This window comes from Perca fluviatilis, chromosome 14 (genome assembly GCF_010015445.1).
Source record: "Perca fluviatilis chromosome 14, GENO_Pfluv_1.0, whole genome shotgun sequence".
Lineage (NCBI taxonomy): Eukaryota > Metazoa > Chordata > Actinopteri > Perciformes > Percidae > Perca > Perca fluviatilis.
The window spans coordinates 32,349,755-32,368,130 of NC_053125.1; the positions used below are offsets into that span (position 1 = coordinate 32,349,755).

At 40.7% G+C, this 18,376-nt stretch overlaps 1 protein-coding gene and 1 long non-coding RNA gene across 3 annotated transcripts in view; one reads left to right on the forward strand and one right to left on the reverse strand.

Moving 5' to 3' along the window:
- Positions 1–18,376, reverse strand: part of LOC120572607 (low affinity immunoglobulin gamma Fc region receptor II-like) — a 243,189-nt gene that overhangs the window by 217,419 nt on the left and 7,394 nt on the right. The window lies entirely within an intron of this gene.
- LOC120572970 lies at positions 9,107–12,483 on the forward strand. Of its 2 annotated transcripts, XR_005641540.1 has the most exons (4): positions 9,107–11,591; positions 11,679–11,986; positions 12,078–12,197; positions 12,284–12,483. It is a non-coding gene; the product is annotated as an uncharacterized LOC120572970 (long non-coding RNA). The 2 variants fall into 2 exon arrangements; XR_005641539.1 differs by having other exon boundaries at positions 9,115–11,986.

An 18,376-nucleotide genomic window follows, 5' to 3' on the forward strand; every position in this document is an offset into this window, starting at 1 on the left:
GGGGTCTGTGAAGGAAGGCAGGCCAGGCGGCGAGGCAGCACGGGCGGGCGGCGAGGCAGCACCAGCGGCTGAACTCCGACACACAGTCTTACCAAATTTGCAATTAGCCATCAATTTTCGTAAAACGGCCCATATTTGAGGTTTATATAGTTGATTTCTCGCTTAAAAAAGTCTCAGAAGTGAATTTAATAACGAAATAGCCCGACAAACAATGTATAACTTTGCAGTGTCTGAAATATGAGACCTGCTGCCGAGTCTCCCATGTGTTTCTATGTAGTTTGCTCAAACCAATCAGCGCGCAGCTCATTCTGAATATTCATGAGCATACCATATTTGGAAGAAAAGCTCTTGTTCCAAATAGAGCCATATTCACAGGGTAGTTAAGGGCCAACACATTCTCACACCCAACTCGTAAAATAAGGACGTTTGGTCAGGAGCCTTTCTCGTTCTTATTTGACGTAATAAGTCTCCTTTAGCGTCTCATGTAAACGTGCTTGGTCGCCACTATTGCCGTCCCTTTTTCGTCGCTTTTGACGCGCTTGGTCGGGATGGGTGAACGGAATCGCGGAGGTTGGGTTTAGGAGAAAAACAACGGGGAAAGGACACCTCAAAAGCCGGGAAACACACGCCGGAGACAGGGAAACAAAAAGCCACACACGGGGCGTGAACCCAAGTCTCCTGAGTGAAAGTCCGGTGTTTTACCCACCTGCCACCCCAACACAGCAATTTCCCCTTACATACCACTCACTAAATCTCATCCAACTGCGGCTCTCCCCAGTATGTTACACAAATACGCCGAAGGGTGCCTTTTTCGTCTCATCAGACGCTGAAGGACACTGTCCAAACGTACTTATTTTACGAGTTCGGAATGAGAACGGGTTGTAAGGGCCTAATAAAATAGCATTCAGGCAATTTTCAGCCCAACCAATGTTACAAATCCCATTAGGAGACATTAAGGAACAGTGTAAAATACCCTATATAATCATTCTATCACCCCTTTAAGGCCTTGGTTATAAACAGGGAGCTCTCATTACAGTCTGTTTCTCTGATAACACTCAAGAGTTAATAATAAAAGAAAAGGTGATTTAATATAATTTATTTTTAGATTTTTACAGTGTAAAGGACGAAGTAAACGTGCAATCAACAAGTGAAGAACTGATCATTTAGGTTTCTGAAGTCAAACAGCTTGTAATGATTATTTATATGAAGGCATAGAAGAGTGTCTTTACAGTATGCAGTGTAGTAGAGGTGTTACCAAGTCTTCGTAGAGCAGTTTGTTCCCAAGTCGTGAAATTAAATCTCGAGATAGTTAAGAGCCCTTACTTTCTTTTTGATACAGAGGAGTTATCAGCACTGTTACGTTTCTCCGCCATGTTTCATTCATAAAATAGTGAGGCCGTGGTGTCAGGAAATACGAGGATACAACAAAATATATAGTTTTCATACAGACTTTAGTATACATTATATATTCTAGTGTATTATCATAATTTGTTTAACATGTGCAAATATTTTTTTTTACCTCAACCTCAAACCAGATAAAGACTTGCGCCCCCCCTGTGATCTTTGCCGCCCCCCCTGGGGGTGCCCGGACCCCAGGTTGGGAACCACTGTAGTAGAGGGTGGTACAGTGTAGTAGAGGGTGGTACAGTGTAGTAGATGGTGGTACAGTGTAGTAGAGGGTGGTACAGTAGGCCTTTGCTTCAGTTAGAGCTCTGCTGAGGAGGGAAATGAAGTCTGTACAGTGCCATTTTGCCTGTCTGGGCCCGTTCCTGTAATCAGAGAACAAAATGGAGGATACTTAGGGAAGTGGGTGGAGCGCGTGGTATCAAAAGGCTCAAAGCACATTTTAAATGTGCACCTCCCCCCCCCTCATCTGTGTCAGGATGTGAAGTCAGTTCCTCTTTAATGTTGGTAGAGAGAAACTGCAGCTCTTTATCATCCAGTATGTCTGGACAGACTGTTGAAGTTTCACAGCAAACAACTACATTTACACTTCAGGTAAATATCTGACTGTTTCTGTCAGATGATTAACTGAAATCAACACTAAATATAATCTATAGAAGCAGATATTAAAGCTATGATTCTCTTCTTTGTGTCTGTGGTTAACACAACACGAGGTCTCCCATGACACTAAAGTACTGAGTGGTATTTCCCCAGCAGCAGCATTAGTCATCACTACTAAAATAAAATGTTCTACTGCTACATTTCCAGAAGAGGATGGAGATAATGAGCAACAGAGAACAACTTCTATACAAGAACGACTTCTATACGTTCTTAATTATTCATGTCCTGATCAATTACCAATGTGTGTGTTCCATATACACAAATAAAGCATCTGTTAACATGTCTTTGATTCCACAATAAGCTGAGTCACTGTACAACAGCTGCATGGAAACTGGGGGTCTGACCATCCGTCTAAACTGTTGCTACTGCGGTACAAATAAATTAAAAACTATTATCAAAAAAATTATTAGCCAGTGCACACAGCATGGTAAATATACAGTTCCTATTAAAAGGCGGACGCTAATTTAGTTCAGAATACTTCATGAGAACAGGCTGCCTGGCTTCACAACGGAAAAATAACCTCCCCATTGGTGTTTGACTCTGTGGCGTTTGACTCGCGGGCGTTTGACTCCGTGGGTTCTCTGGGTTTGACTCTGTGGCGTTTGACGCGTTTGCCTCCGTGGTGTTTGCCTTTGCAGTGTTTCTAGCTATTTATTGCAGATAGCGAGAACCGTGTTCTGAATAAACTGTTGCATGACACCGATGTCGGTGCTGCCTTTTTTATCCAACACAGAAACAGGTGACTTTGGAGCTGGGCTTGATTTCTGCGTGGCGCCATAATCATTTTTAAAGTTATAGTGCGTAGTTTCTGTCGCCCCCATGAGGAATTCTAAGTAATGACAACACTGTCGGAGTGTCCACATGATACAAGGCTTTCCTTTATCGCCCCCACACCCCTCCTCCTATTAGCCAAGGAGGACACGGAGGATTTAAAAAACATGATGGACACTTCAGAAGAGGTCGTTATCTTCACTTCAGTTTCTAAGCGCGAAAGTCACCGGACGCCACAATCTTCTGAACGTAGCCGTACTGAGAAATCCAGAGAGAGTGTGTGGAGCTATTGGTCTTAATTAGCTGAACTCATTTGGTAATGTAACGGACATTCATTGATATCAAAAATTTAGGCACTAAAGCTTTAAGATTGGGGGCTGGTACAGTGCGTTGCCATTTTGATGCCGTGGTTATGACCCAGACCCGTTTGATCCAGGTGTTTCCTAAGCCTGTGACGTGTACACGGAGCTGTTCTGGGGGTGTAGGATAGTTGGGGGTCCTCCAGAACAACTTGTTCCATTGTCTCTTTAGAGCTTCTCCAGGCACAGGGGTTGCTGGGCTTCAGGGTGGAGATTGGCTGACTGGCTGACTTTACCTCATCATTTTATCTGTTTATCATATAAACAATGTTTCAAAGGCCACTGGTTCTTGCTGACTGTCCTTGTGTCAGTGTCACCAGTCAGTCCAGTTTGTTGTGGAAACAAGAGTCATCCAGCCGAATCAAAAGTCTTGGAATTCTTTCTTTGTCCTGTAAGCTGTATTAATGCTTTTATAAATATACAATGGCATCACAATCACCCAGAGCCCAAATGGACACCTTCACAATTTAATACACATAACAAAGCAAAAAGTACATACAGAGTATTTCCCTCTGAGTAGATGTAGAAAGTGGCATGAAAAGAACATTAGTACATAATATTAATTGAGTACTTATACATCACATTGTGATCTCTTACAGGCTGTCTGGGGGGTTTTCCAGGAAGCTGCCAAGCTGCTGAGAATAGTGATTGAAACAGAGGAAGTGGTTGGTTTAGGGAGGAACAGAAAACCGACAAACAGCACCAATGTCACAGTCACAGTTACTCAGTTTGGACTCCACATAAGGTAATTTATTCAGTGTGAAGTGAGTCAAACATGAACTAATCTTTGAAATATCTGTCCAGTGCAACAGTCCAGCCCTGAACAGGGTGTATAACCCTAACCCCAAACAAAATTTGAGCTCTTAACTATATGTTGGTCATTGAGCAGCAGCTGCACCATAAACTCCCCCTCTCTCACTGATAAACGCTGCTTATCTTTTCCCTGTAACTCAATGATAAAACCTTTTTAACTTCTAAATATTGAGGCAACGTATTTCAACCCTAAACTCAGATATAATCAGGAGATTCATATACTGACTGTGATGTTGCTTTAAGAGAGAGAGACACATGTGATGTTTTTCTTAATTTAGTTTCCTGTTTCAGGGCGTCTGCCTGCCGCAGCACCAAGGTCAGCTGGTGCATGGCACACAGTATGTGCAGTTTTTTCCATGAGTTCACTGCACAAATCAATACAGAAGTCTGCCACAATAAAACTCCCATCCTCCAAAAAATCCTTCATAATAAAAACCTAAGCAGTGTGTTTTGGGGTAGGACTGTTTAATGTGTAAAGTGGGAGAAAGGTCCCCTTTGAGTGTGTTAACCCATGAAACACACAGACATCAGGCCTGTCTCTGAGTAGCAGCATGATGAACTCCTCCTCCTCCTCCTCCTCCTCTCTCTGATAAACACTGCATGGTCTGTCCCTGGAACACGACGATAAGATGTTTTGAATTCCAAATATTTTTCAGCTTGAACTCAGATCTGATCAGGAGATTCATATACTGACTGTGTCGTTGCTTTAAGAAAAAGAAAAAAGTGATTTTCAAACTTTACTCTCCTGCTTTAGGACGTCTCGCTGGCTGTGAGCCAAGTTACATAAAACTCAGTTCGGTCACTGAACTGTAACATGAAGCTGCATTAGTAATCTTACTGGAATGATTAACAGAAAACAGAACTAATAGAGTGTTTTAGTTCAGGGGTTTTCACCAGAAGTTATTCTGCAGTTTGAATAAAAACTGTGACTATAAAGAAGGTGAAGCAAGAAAGAGGAAGCAGCAGCCATCTTTACTGGTCACACACACACACACACAAAGCACTGACTGACCTCAGTCTATTTTATTAACTCTTTCCTCTCTGCACCGTCACACTATTTGTTCTCTTATTAAGTTACAGAAACACGTTGACCTGTTCATTCACTGGTTTGGTCATTGTTACTTTTTAAATATTTTATATATGCAGCTATATTTGGTTTATAATACTTGAATGTGTATGCAGACCTTCTTCATGCCTAAATCTAACCAATCCAACCGACGTAGGCAACGAGTAGGCCGAGTGGGGCGGGACATTCCTTTGCCTGTGTGTGTGTGTGTGTGTGTGTGTGTGTGTGTGTGTGTGTGTGTGTGTGTGTGTGTGTGTGTGTGTGTGTGTGTGTGTGAAAAGTTTATATTAGGCTCGTTCGACATGAGCCAGGTCTGCGCAGAATCGATCACCTGATGACATTTTATATAAACTTTGTATTGCTTTTGAATCGGAGGGATTTTAACTGTGATTTGTCTGATTTAAAGGCTTATTGTGTACAGAACACATGTAGTGAGGCTGATGGTGATGTTTAGTAGTTAGAGAGACTAGATCTGTTCAGATTATGGATCATCTACAGTCTGTTGTTTATTAAAATCAGTAACAGATCACATGTAGAGAATTTTGACAGCTACTAATAAAAACAACTGGAGACTGTGTAGGAGCTGATATATGGGTCTGATAACATTTTATTAAATTGGAATTGGACCACAGTGTTTCTGTCACTTCCTGTTCAGCCTGAAGGCTGCTGGAATCAGCTGGAAAACTGTCCGACTTGAGAGCAGATTTTTGTCACCGCCCCCCGGCTGCTGTCGCCTGCTCTCGTCTACTTTACAGTTGAGGAGCAGTTCATCTCCAACGAGCCTAGTGTTTAAATATATCTGTGTTGATGCCATCCGGCTTAATAATGCTGCACCCGCCTTTCTCTGACTCTGATTGGCTTGTCCATGTTTAAGCTAACCAATCTCACTCCTCATGCCTAAATCTAACCAATAAAACCGACGAGTATTAGCCAATCAGAAGCCGAGTGGCACGGGACTTTCCTTTGTCTTTCTAGGAAATACAGTCTTGCTTCCTGTGTGTGTGTGTGTGTGTGTGTGGGGGTGGGGTGTGTGAAGTCCGTCTGTGGAGGGAAGGCCCGGTATTTCTCAGCATTAGACTCAGGAGAACTAGTCCTCTTGTGTTTTCATTTCAAAGTTGATATCTGTCTGAACTCATCAGCTGAACTGCTCTGCTGCACACAGATAATTCTCCCAACGTCCAATCAAATCCTTCATAATAAAAACCTCACCGACGTGTTTTAGGGTAGGACGATATTTGACTGTTTACCCTGACTTCAGGCATCAGTGACCCTCAATAGGGCAGTCAGACCAGGCCTGTCTTTGAGTAGCAGCAGCAGCAGCATGATGATCTCCTCTACCTCACTGATAAACACTGAAGGTCCTCTCACTGGAACATGATAACATGATAACAGGACTGAAACATTGGAATTTCATATATTGAGGCAAAGTTTTTAATCTTGAACTCAGATCTGATCAGGAGATTTAAACATTGACAGTCTGGTTGCTGTAGCACGTGATATTGTTCAGAGGTTAGTTTATAACGATTCTGGCTGTGAGCCAAGTTACACACCGCTGATCAAAGACACGAGTTATATAAGAAAACAAAAACTGAAAGTGTGTTTTAGTTCAGGAGCTTTAGTTAAAAATGATCTTATTTTAGGGGATTTCACAAAAACTGTGACCAAAGAGATGCATAGATATAAACGCTAGATGTCACCTTGAGGTTCTAAGCATGCGTTAAAACCACCGCCATCTTGGAACAGGGGTCTGAAGTTTTCCCGCATTCAGATCAATGCTAAAGATGCCAGACTTTTGCGCTGCTTATTGAGACCTTTGTGCTGCTTATTGAGACTTTTGTGCTGCTTATTGAGACTTTTGTGCTGCTTATTGAGACATTTGTGCTGCTTATTGAGACTTTTGTGCTGCTTATTGAGACCTTTGTGCTGCTTATTGAGACCTTTGTGCTGCTTATTGAGACTTTTGTGCTGCTTATTGAGACTTTGCGCTGCTTATTGAGACTTTTGTGTTGCTTATCGAGACTTTTGTGCTGCTTATTGAGACTTTTGTGCTGCTTATTGAGACTTTTGTGCTGCTTATTGAGACATTTGTGTGGGCTTATTGAGACTTTTGTGCTGCTTATTGAGACCTTTGTGCTGCTTATTGAGACATTTGTGCTGCTTATTGAGACTTTTGTGCTGCTTATTGAGACTTTTGTGCTGCTTATTGAGACCTTTGTGCTGCTTATTGAGACCTTTGTGCTGCTTATTGAGACTTTTGTGCTGCTTATTGAGACCTTTGTGCTGCTTGAGACTTTTGTGCTGCTTATTGATGTTCGATAGAGGAAATGAAAAAACCAAACAGCAAAGGATAACAGTGAACAGGTGACAATGTGTTTTATGGTATATACTGTATGCCGCCTTTGACCAGCAATCTGAGCTCCGGCGGCAGCAGATCAGACCGGCCACAGAGTGGTGCTCGGGAGGATCTTAAACGTAGTCCAGGACGACCTGTATGTCGATTTCGGCGGGACGTTCCACTGCGTTTGAGAAGCTACAGAGGGGCAGCCCGCTTCCTGGGAGCCGACAGAATCCGACACCACACAGCTGGAGGCCCGGGCCGTACTGCTGAGCATGCTGGAGGGAAGGCAAGCCCGGGAGAACCAGAACCAGGACTGAGTGGAGCGGACTGTCACAGCCTGCTGAAGTTTAAATCACAGGTCTCCTAAAGGGAGTCTGGCGGGACTCGGACTGTGGACGACGAAACATGACTTTAAGTCTCGTTAAATAAATAAATATATACATGCAGAAATTAACAGTGAAGGAGTGAGTCTGGACATTTCAGTCTGTTTAAACTTCACTTTGAAGCAGAAACTCTTAGTTCAGAAGGGTGAAGTTTTCGTTTGGACTCTGATCTGTGAACCGATTATAATAAATATTCTTTGTATTAACACATGAATCTTTGTTTTGTATTCGATAGTTCATCTTAAGTTTACTTAAGTGGAAGCAGTGTCAAGTGGAAGAATGGGACTACTAAACCTAGGTTTACAAGCACTAGGCATTACATTTTGAACAAAGTAGATTATATATTTATATCAAAAGCTTAAATTTTCTCTGTACTCGATCATGAATACATGTCTGATATGTGGAACGAACCACAAAAACTAGAAAATCGCTTGAGATTGAGGATTTATGGTGATATTATTTCCGTTAGTCCTTTGCCTACATTGACGCTGATGCATTAGAGAGGAGTGACTCCCCTGTTCCAAGATGGCGGCTCTGTTGATGCATTCGTTCCAATGAACTGCAGCAGCCAGGCGACATCTAGTGTTTATATCTATGAAAGAGATGAAGCAGGAAAGAGGAAGCAGCAGCCATCTTTACTGATCAGACAAACACACAGACAGTCTACTTTATTAACTCTTTCCTCTCTGCACCGTCACACTATTATACTCTTGTGAAGTTACAGAAAGACTTTGACTTGTTTGTTGGTCATTGTTACTATTCATATATGTTATATATATGCAGCTATACTTGGTTCCTAATAGTTAAATGTGTATGTAGATCTCTCTGTGTTCAGCTTTATGTCTGATTCTGTCTTCCTGTAAGAGTTTGTGTTTCCTAGGATGGTGAAGACATGACCCGCCTTACCCTGCCTCTGATTGGCTTACCCTGGTATGTTTACCCTAATAATAACCAATCTCACTCCTCATGCCTGAATCTAACCAATCTAACCAATGAAGTACTAGCCAATCGGAGGCAGAGTGGGGCGGGACATTCCTTTACCGTCCTAGGGAACCAATTTGCTTCCTGTAAAGTGTTCTGTGTGTGAGTCAGGGTTTTTGTATATATGTGCATTCACATGTTTTAATAATAATGTAGTCTCAGTGACTCACTCTGAAATCATGCAGTCATCCCCTTCATGACTTCAGTCTCCTCTTCTCTCTCTGTGGACCATTTGGATAAAACAGTTGGAATCAGCTCTCAGATTATCTTTATTTAATTTCTTTATTATGAAGCTGAAGACTGTATTATGTATAAAGGTGTGTCTGAATGGATATGCATGTTTTAGTTTTATATATTTGTCTTGTTAGAATCAGTTCAGCTTCATGGGTGTGTCTTTGGCAGAAGAACCTAAATGTGACGTAATGTAACATGTTTGGCATTCAGATAAAATTACTTGTTGGAAGTGATCCAAGATAAAACAGAAACATGTTTACTTGCAGACAAACTGCTGATCTGATAGAAAACAGATGCACATAACTGTATGCAACATATAAATGAACTCTTTTCACATATTGATGCATGAATGCAGTTCTGTTTCTGTCTGTCCACTGGACCTTTTGTCCCTCCAGTGGTGGAGCTGATTTGATTACCCTGCTGACTTCCCGTAAATGAAAGCCTTTCCAGTGAAATGCTCCTCTGGAGAACAGGGTGAAAGCTGCCTCCTGCTGGCTGTCTGACTGCATTACATCAGGCTTTCTTTCTTCTCTAAGCCTCAGCACATGATTGGCTCAATGTAAGCTGGCTTAATGCATCATCAGTTCATCTTTAGTTATTAACACTGGACACTTTATTGCACAGTATATGGTGTTTTCTAGACACTTTAATAAAGGTATGTATGTGATGGTATGACTGTCACAGAGGTAACATCTACCTTAACCCTCCAGTTATCCTCAAATGTACCAGCATCTGGTATCAAGGATAACAGGTGGGTTAATTAGCTCAGGCCCCACCCCCCCAGCACGCTAGGTAATGCACATCAAACACACCTGCTGCCATGTTACTTCACAAACAGGTGCATGCTGGTTGTGGCTAACATGCTAAATGCTAACATGCTGATGGATGATCCTCCACGTGAGGTTCAGACAGGTGAGTTCAACAACACGCTCTCTGTGATGGATGGTACTGTTTAGAGGAAGATTGCTAGGAAACGTAGCGTTGTGTGTGTGCCCGTGTGCACTAAGAACAAACACTCTTTCGGCTGTGTGTCTGCAGCAGCTGTGGAGTTTATATTGTTTATATATATCTATGTTGTTGTCATGTGGCTTAATAATGTTAATAATAATGTTTGTAGCACCCGCTGTTTGTGTCATTTTAGTTTAACTGTCTGAGTTTGGTCTCTGTTGTGTTTTCTGCTGCAGAGTGTTTCTGAAATGAATAAATTGAAATGTATTAACTGTTGGTTTGGACACTCTGTGGTGTGATGTTATGTGTGTGTGTTGACATGTTAAAGCACTTTATTTTGTCCCCCAAATATTACTGTAATATAGTCACGGTTAAATTTTAAGAATACATAAATGAAAGACCGAGCCAACAGAGTGAACTGTGAGCTGAACTGAACATGTGTAAAGAAAGAGAAGGTGCTGTGCTGCCACCTGCTGGCTGTCTGACTCAACTGATATGATGCTTTCATCCTAAGGGAGTTTTACAATGTTCTCTCATCCCCACTCTCAGCAGTGATAGGGAGCTGCCGTTGAAGGTATATATGAAGCTAACATGATGCATTCAGGGGAAAATAGATTGTAGACGTACAGAAGCACAGACAGCTTCTGGCCCGGGACTGAGAGTGTTAATGAAACATGTAGTTTTGTATATGTGCTGATAAGAGGCGTGTACTATGAATCCAGATCAACATGCTCTGGATTTATTTCAGTTACCTGGCTTCACCTATCCTAACAATCGCAGTCCTGCCTAAGCTGTGTCACGATGGTGGTTATCAACTAGTTCAGTCAACCCAGGGTTTCTAGTACTACTAGAGCCGCATATTTTACACAACAAGAGCAGACAATAATCTTACAAAAATATGAGGAATACAAACATAATCCAGGCAAAAAGACAACACAGTCGCTGCTGCCAAACCAAGGAGGGAAAGCTGGCAGAAAATAGCAGACGCTGTAAATGCATAAGTTACATAACTTATAGATATCACTGCCGCAGGCACAAGATCTGACTATAATGACACTTTTGCGTTCCATAATGTTGAAATTTTTTGTTGCTCTATTATTTCAGTTGCAACCCTGGCAGTGGCAAAATATCCTGGGAGCAAATAAAAAAACTATAAAAACATAATTCATAAGTAGCAGTACAGTAGGCAATACTTTAACATATTTTAAGGCCAACAAGTACGAGGCTGAATTGCCTGAGTCAGTCTCTTTTTGTAGGATATTGGTATACAAAGGGACTATAGAACAATGAAATAGCTTGCAGCCAACAGGAAGAAAAATGAGGCAGAAGACTGGGGGGGGGGGGCCCTCCTCTACAGCACTTCACTCCTGCTGAGGAGCTGGCCCTCTCCACCAATCAGGGTCGGCCCCTGATGGAAGGAGTGGAAGGGGGCATTTCCTCAGACCCTGGTGGCAGCAGCTCGGAAACCCAGGCATATGTACAGGGTATGTTTCAAGTAATCCATGTGACCATGTTCATTCAACAATTATTTATGAATATTGTAGGAGTGAAATGTATTACTGTTGTCTGCAGTGACAGGATATACAGTGGTGTTGCTGCCACCACCCACTGTCGTCCCACTGTGCCATACAGAGGTAACAGTGAAACTAATAGTCCTACACCAGTATGTTGGCCATATATGGTTGCTGAACATGGATCAATTAGGCCATTTACTTTCTCAGGTGGGGGTCCTAGATGATCACACTGTGTCTGCCTGCTCAGAGAGAGCTTTGGGGGTACACTTTTGAGTTGTTTTTTACGACTTGCAACACAGATGGTGAGAGTGTGTGAACGTGTGGCTGTGATTGTAGGGTCTGTAATGACTGACTAATGGTGGTGGTCTGAACATGAGACACAAGTCCTTAACGTGCTCTTTTCAAATATGACTCAATTGATTAAATTGATATGATGTTAAACTCAGCAGGAAGAGGAACTTCTTCCTCCCCCTGAGCCTGGGGCCTCCACTTCAAGGCTAAGACAAAGACACGTGGTAAGCAATGGACCTTGAAACACAGAAGTCAAATGGACACCTTCAACTTTTCTCCGCGTTGCAAAGGGACGATGTTCTTTATTTGTTTCAGGTTGGAGCAGACAATGTGAGGGCCCTGTATAAGAGAACCCTGGAGCTGGATATAGAATATAAGAGGCTTTTAATAAAGAAAACTAGGCTGGAGATCGAAAAGCTTGAATTTGAAAAGAAGGTAGTACATGACTGAATGTATATGAACGTATTAATGAATGACACTAAACATATAGTTACACTGATGTTCTTTTTCTGTGTTCCTAGGAAAGAGAGAACACATGGTGCATTTTTTTCAACATTTTTTCAACTTTGTGGTCTTTTTCTATGTTTTTGTGGCTTGTCTCGAAGATCTGTTTGTTGTGCCTTTTGAAACTTTGTGGGAGTTTTCAACATTATTTTCTTTTTTTCAGTTTCCTATTTTTGTTATAAAACTGCTATAGAAGTGAATAAAACATTCAATGAAAGTAGTGAAATGATCATTAATTTAACTTGTGAAGAGCATTGTAGTGCACCATCCACATAGCTTTTTTTGGTTTGAAATTTTTTGGTTGTAAGAAACCCAAATATCTTTATATGGAAATTATTTAAAAATGTATCAAATCTACCCAAGGACAACAGAAGGGGTTAAGGGGAGACACCCAGTGAATAGGGATAACATAACATGAAACCTAAGTTGATAACTAAATATTAAGTCAAATATTTTTTGTATTACTAGTTTCCTGTAAATGTATGTTTAAATGAGCAAATTATGTATTAATTTGTAAAATATTATTTAAATTTGCATACATTTCCAGAATGGAAAACTGAAAATTGGATTAAGACAGAATATTTTTTTTGTCAAGTGTGATGGGGTCTACCACATCTGGGGGTTGTTGGCTGACAGGTGGGGCTCTCTCCTTCCTTATCGAGGCCACATTATGGAGCATGACGGAGGCTGTCACTATTGGACAAGCCCGGTCTGGGGCCAATCGGAGGCCACGCAGGCAGTTAAAGCGGGCTGTAAGGATGCCAAAATTAATCTCTATCCTGACCCTTGTTCTGGTAAGGGCCCACATTAAAGGCATTCTGTGGCCCTGTGTTTGGGTCAGGATAGGGGGTCATCAAAAAAGGCTGGTAGGCGTACACTCGGCAGCAATCCAAAGAAGAGCCCTGAAGATGAAAAGTAATATTAGCATAATCAGTATTACAAAATGTCACTTACAATTGCCATACCTTACTGTGGCACAGTGCAGACTCCCTAAAGATCTGGGAGTCAGGCCACTTTGCCTCAGTGCTGGTGACCAAGCATTGATGGTCACAAGTCATCTGCAAAAGCATCTTGTGTTAAAAATCCATCCACATAACAGCATTAATGTGACGGAAACATCACTGTGCATTAGAAGGACTCCTCCTTTACCAGTATGACCAATCATGTGTAGCCTATCCTTTATGCTTTACCTCAACGTTGATGCTGTGGAATGACTTACGAATAATGAAATCCCCTTCATCTCCCCCAGCAATGCAGAAATGATTAATAGTATGATGAATTTCTTATGCAACAGTGAACACTGTGGGGTCTAGATTATTTATATATATATATATATATATATATATAGTACACATGAAAGTACCCATAGCGAAATAACGCAACACTATGCATACAATCTGTGGGACTGAGAGTGCACGGCTTTGATGTGTCGCATTGGCGACATACGGCTCAAGAAGCTGACAAAGATACGTAATTCCCTCTGCTGAAAATCTATATCTTTCATAAAGATACTCCTCTTGCTCCCGAGTAGGTTAGATGTTCAACATGTTACCACGGCGATTAAACCCGGTAACAAGTGATCCTCCGGGTTGAACCTGAAGTTACCTCGTTAACGTCAAATCTTGCTTTGCAGTACAGGCCTCTGTAGGATTTGGATTTGTTGCAGCGCCCCTGTTTTCTACCATTAAGTTAAGGAGGAAGTTCTCACATCTATTTCTTTCTATCTTTCTTTTATTTTGAACTGAAAATATAACTAAAATACAATATAAAAATACAAGTGTGTTGCAACATACAAAAGGAAAAAGAAAATGTATAACAAGTTACAAACAAGAAACGGGACAAAGCAGAAGCTTATTTTCCCACCTATTATTGTTATTATTATCATTATTATTATTCAGCTCTAAATAGTTACTCTATAAATTATGTATTTTCTTAAATATCTTTTGACGAGTAAAGACATAAAATGTGATTTATTCTCTGTATGCATTTGCATCATTTGTCTTTGAGCATTAAGATTTACAGTAATCATTAATTTAAATGAATTGATTACATTAATCATCACCAGTCACTTCTCTAGTCCTGTCTATCTAATACCACCTACTGTGGTAAGGAGGACACCACCCTCATTGGACTTCTCTGGTCGGGACGAGTCTCCTCGTGCTATGAACTCTGCATGTTACATTAATGCTAATATTTAGCACATATTCATATTTTGACCACAGCAAGCCAAACTCCTTGTTGTGAAAGTCTACTTGGAAATTAACCTGATTGATCCTTGGTGTTTACTTTTGATAGCATGCAGCTAATATCTATTTTATTCTCTTTCTGACCACATTTCAGTAGTTAAACAGGCAAGCTGTTGTGTTCACATATTTGTCCATTGCTGTGGGACTGTAAACCTGATTGTCCATACTATTGTAATGCTGGTGCATGTCCACCAGATGGGGATGAAGACATTACCTACAATATGCCTGCAGGTTGACACGTTCTGCACTGCCAATACCTGGTAGAAACCAGCAGGGGGATCTGGCCTTGGTTCCAGACAGTTCTCCACTTCTAGTACTAATATCTAACTTAATACACCTATCTCAGCTTTTCCTCAAAGTGAAGTATTTTCCGCTCACTGACAGGATTCACATTGGCTATTCTAACTTTCCTGCTTTTGCTCAACCACATGTCCCTCACTTCATCATCACCCTAAAACCTGACCTAAAATAGCTTTTAACCTGCACCCTAATACAGATAGATCAGTCTTTTCTCCAAGTCAGCTGGGCCTAATTTGGGTTTAACACATGATACGCTAACTTACAATGTGAATAAAATTTGTCTTGAATAAAACTACATGTTAATACATGACTAATAGTGGATTTTGCTAAACTTACATACGTGTGTGTGTGTGTGTGTTTGCATAGTATCCAGGATACTATGCATCCTGATAAAGTTTCCTTGGTCTTGGAATTAAAATAGCCCCCCCACATCATCACATACCCTTCACCATACCCCCACATCATCACATACCCTTCACCATACCCCCACACATCACATACCCTTCACCATACCCCACACATCACATACCCTTCACCATACCCCCACATCATCACATACCCTTCACCATACCCCCACATCATCACATACCCTTCACCATACCCCCAACATCATCACATACCCTTCACCATACCCCCAACATCATCACATACCCTTCACCATACCCGCACATCATCACATACCCTTCCACCATACCCCACACATCATCACATACCCTTCCACCATACCCCCACATCATCACATACCCTTCACCATACCCGCACATCATTACATACCCTTCACCATACCTAGAGATTGGCATGGTTTTATGTCAGTTAGCCTTGATTTCCATTGAGAGATGATTTTATGGAAAGTACCCCATGCCAATCTCTAGGTATGGTGAAGGGTATGTAATGATGTGCGGGTATGGTGAAGGGTATGTGATGATGTGGGGGTATGGTGAAGGGTATGTGATGATGTGGGGGCTATTTTAATTCCAAAGGCCAAGGGAACTTTATCAGGATGCATAGTATCCTGGATCCATGAAATAACTGGCCTTTAAAAATAAACATCTTCCTGCCTCTATGGGAATTTAACATAGGGGTGGACTGACTTTAGTTGCCAGCGGTGAGTTATTTTGAGGGGACAGCACATTTACACTGTTGTACAAGCTGGACACTTAATACTTTACATTGTAGCAAAGAGTAATTTCTTCAGTGTTGTCCCATTAAAAGATATAATGAAATATTTATTAAAATGTGAGGGGTCTACTCACTTTTGTGAGATACTGTATGTATATATATATATATATATATATATATATATATATATATATATATATATATATATATATATATATATATATATATATGTATTATATATATATATATATATTATTATTATTATGTATGTATTATTATATATATATGTATGTATGTTATATATATATATATATATATATATATATATATATATATATATATATATATATATATATATATATATACAGTACAGGCCAAAAGTTTGGACACACGTTCTCATTCAATGCGTTTCCTTTTTATTTTCATGACTATTTACATTGTAGATTCTCACTGAAGACATCAAAACTATGAATGAACACATATGGAATTATGTACTTAACAAAAAAGTGTGAAATAACTGAAAACATGTCTTATATTTTAGATTCTTCAAAGTAGCCACCCTTTGCTTTTTTTGATAACTCTGCAAACCCTTGGTGTTCTCTCAATGAGCTTCATGAGGTAGTCACCTGAAATGGTTTTACCTTCACAGGTGTGCTTTGTCAGGGTTCATTAGTGGAAGTTTTTCCCTTATTAAAAAAAAAGCAAAGGGTGGCTCTGTCACAGGTGAGGAGGTTACCTTTGATTTCATGAGTTCATTCATCCAGATATTCACCTGACAGCTGATTTTCTCTACAGGGAAACCAAAGACCACAGACCCTCCTATGACCACAGACCAGGGGCGGATTGGCCATCGGGAAAACCGGGGACAATCCCAAATGGCCAGTCCATTTCAGGCTGAACCGGCCGTCAATACGTTTTTTTTTCTTTTTTCTTTCATACGCGACCGGCCTGGCCGGACGTTCAGCTGCAGCGGAGCACTGTGGGCGTTTCTCAATACCAAGAATGCAAACTACGGACTTGTGTTCTTGGGGAGAACGTTCTTGCTGGTTGTTCTTGGAAGAATTAACTCGCAAGTTCACAAGCACAGAAAACGCTGTTAACAGTTTGAGACGATGCGTTCTTCCTGTTATTGCTCAACACCCCCAGCACAGAGGCTACCTGCAAGGCTCCAAAATAACAACCACAACAATATAACCACTTTGTATTAAAACAATCTCCGGACAAGAAAACCGCATAATGCATAACTATTCCAATAATATTGAAAAATAAAACTAATTGAGGATTAATTTCATTGTTTATGGTTTAGCTCAAACACCCCTTACTTATTCAAAAGAGTGGAACGCGATCCCCATTATTAGTGTATAAGTTTAAGTCAGTTTAAATTAAACAAATAAATAGGCATATGAACTGGTGTGTCCTATGTGTTCCTATTAGTGTTATGTGGAATTATCATTTCTATATTATTGTAGTGCACTGTATATGGAAATTAGAAATTGAAATTATAAAGGTTGGTGTCTCCCCTTTAGTCTACATAACATGTCATAGCATGATACCACTTTATGTACAAGTGTTCATTTATCATACAGACTGAAACTCAACTTCTAATAAATCAGAAAACAAATACACCAAAAATATGAACTAAATACAAAATATGATGTAGGCTATAGCCTATGGCATAATTTAAACAAGTCTCCCAAAAAGAAACGGGTATATCTCATAGACTAATAATATACAGTCTATCTATGGTATATCTCTCCTCTGCCTGCTGCGCTGTGCGTGTGTGTGTGTGTGTGTGTGTGTGTGTGTGTGTTTGTTGAGTTTAACTCCAAAAACACAGTTAACACAGGTTCCCGTTAATCTTATGATGGACATGTGTTGTGATATTTAAACAAACGATCCGTCAACGGTGAAATAAAAGCCTCTTATTTACGGGACCGGTCTAAAGAGGGGGTCCTACAGCGGGATCTCCGAGTGTGACTGTCCGAGCGCTGAGCTAGTGGCCCCGGCAGGCCAAACTCCGAAAACTTTGGAGCAAATTGTCAATTCGGCAAAGATTTTCGTAAGACTGCCTATATTCAAAATCTAAACCTTTCATTTCTCGCCTAAAATGTTCTCAGAAGTGAATTTAGTGATGAATAAGATGGCGAAAATTGTTAAAATTGTCCCGTGTTTGGGCTGTCTATGTACCGGAAATCCAACCATCATTGAATGCTGAAATGAATGTTGGGATACAGGTGCTGCGAAGTTCATACAAGTTACCAACCGATGTATCCTCGGTAAATGGGCGTGTCAAGAATACATCCGGGAATTTTAACTGTTCTTGGCGAAATGCGAACTTGTGTATTGGGACAGTACTTTGGCAACACGAGATGACGTTTCACAGGGACACAACAACACAAGTCAATAGAAGAACACCTATTGGGCCAAACCAATACTTACGATCTT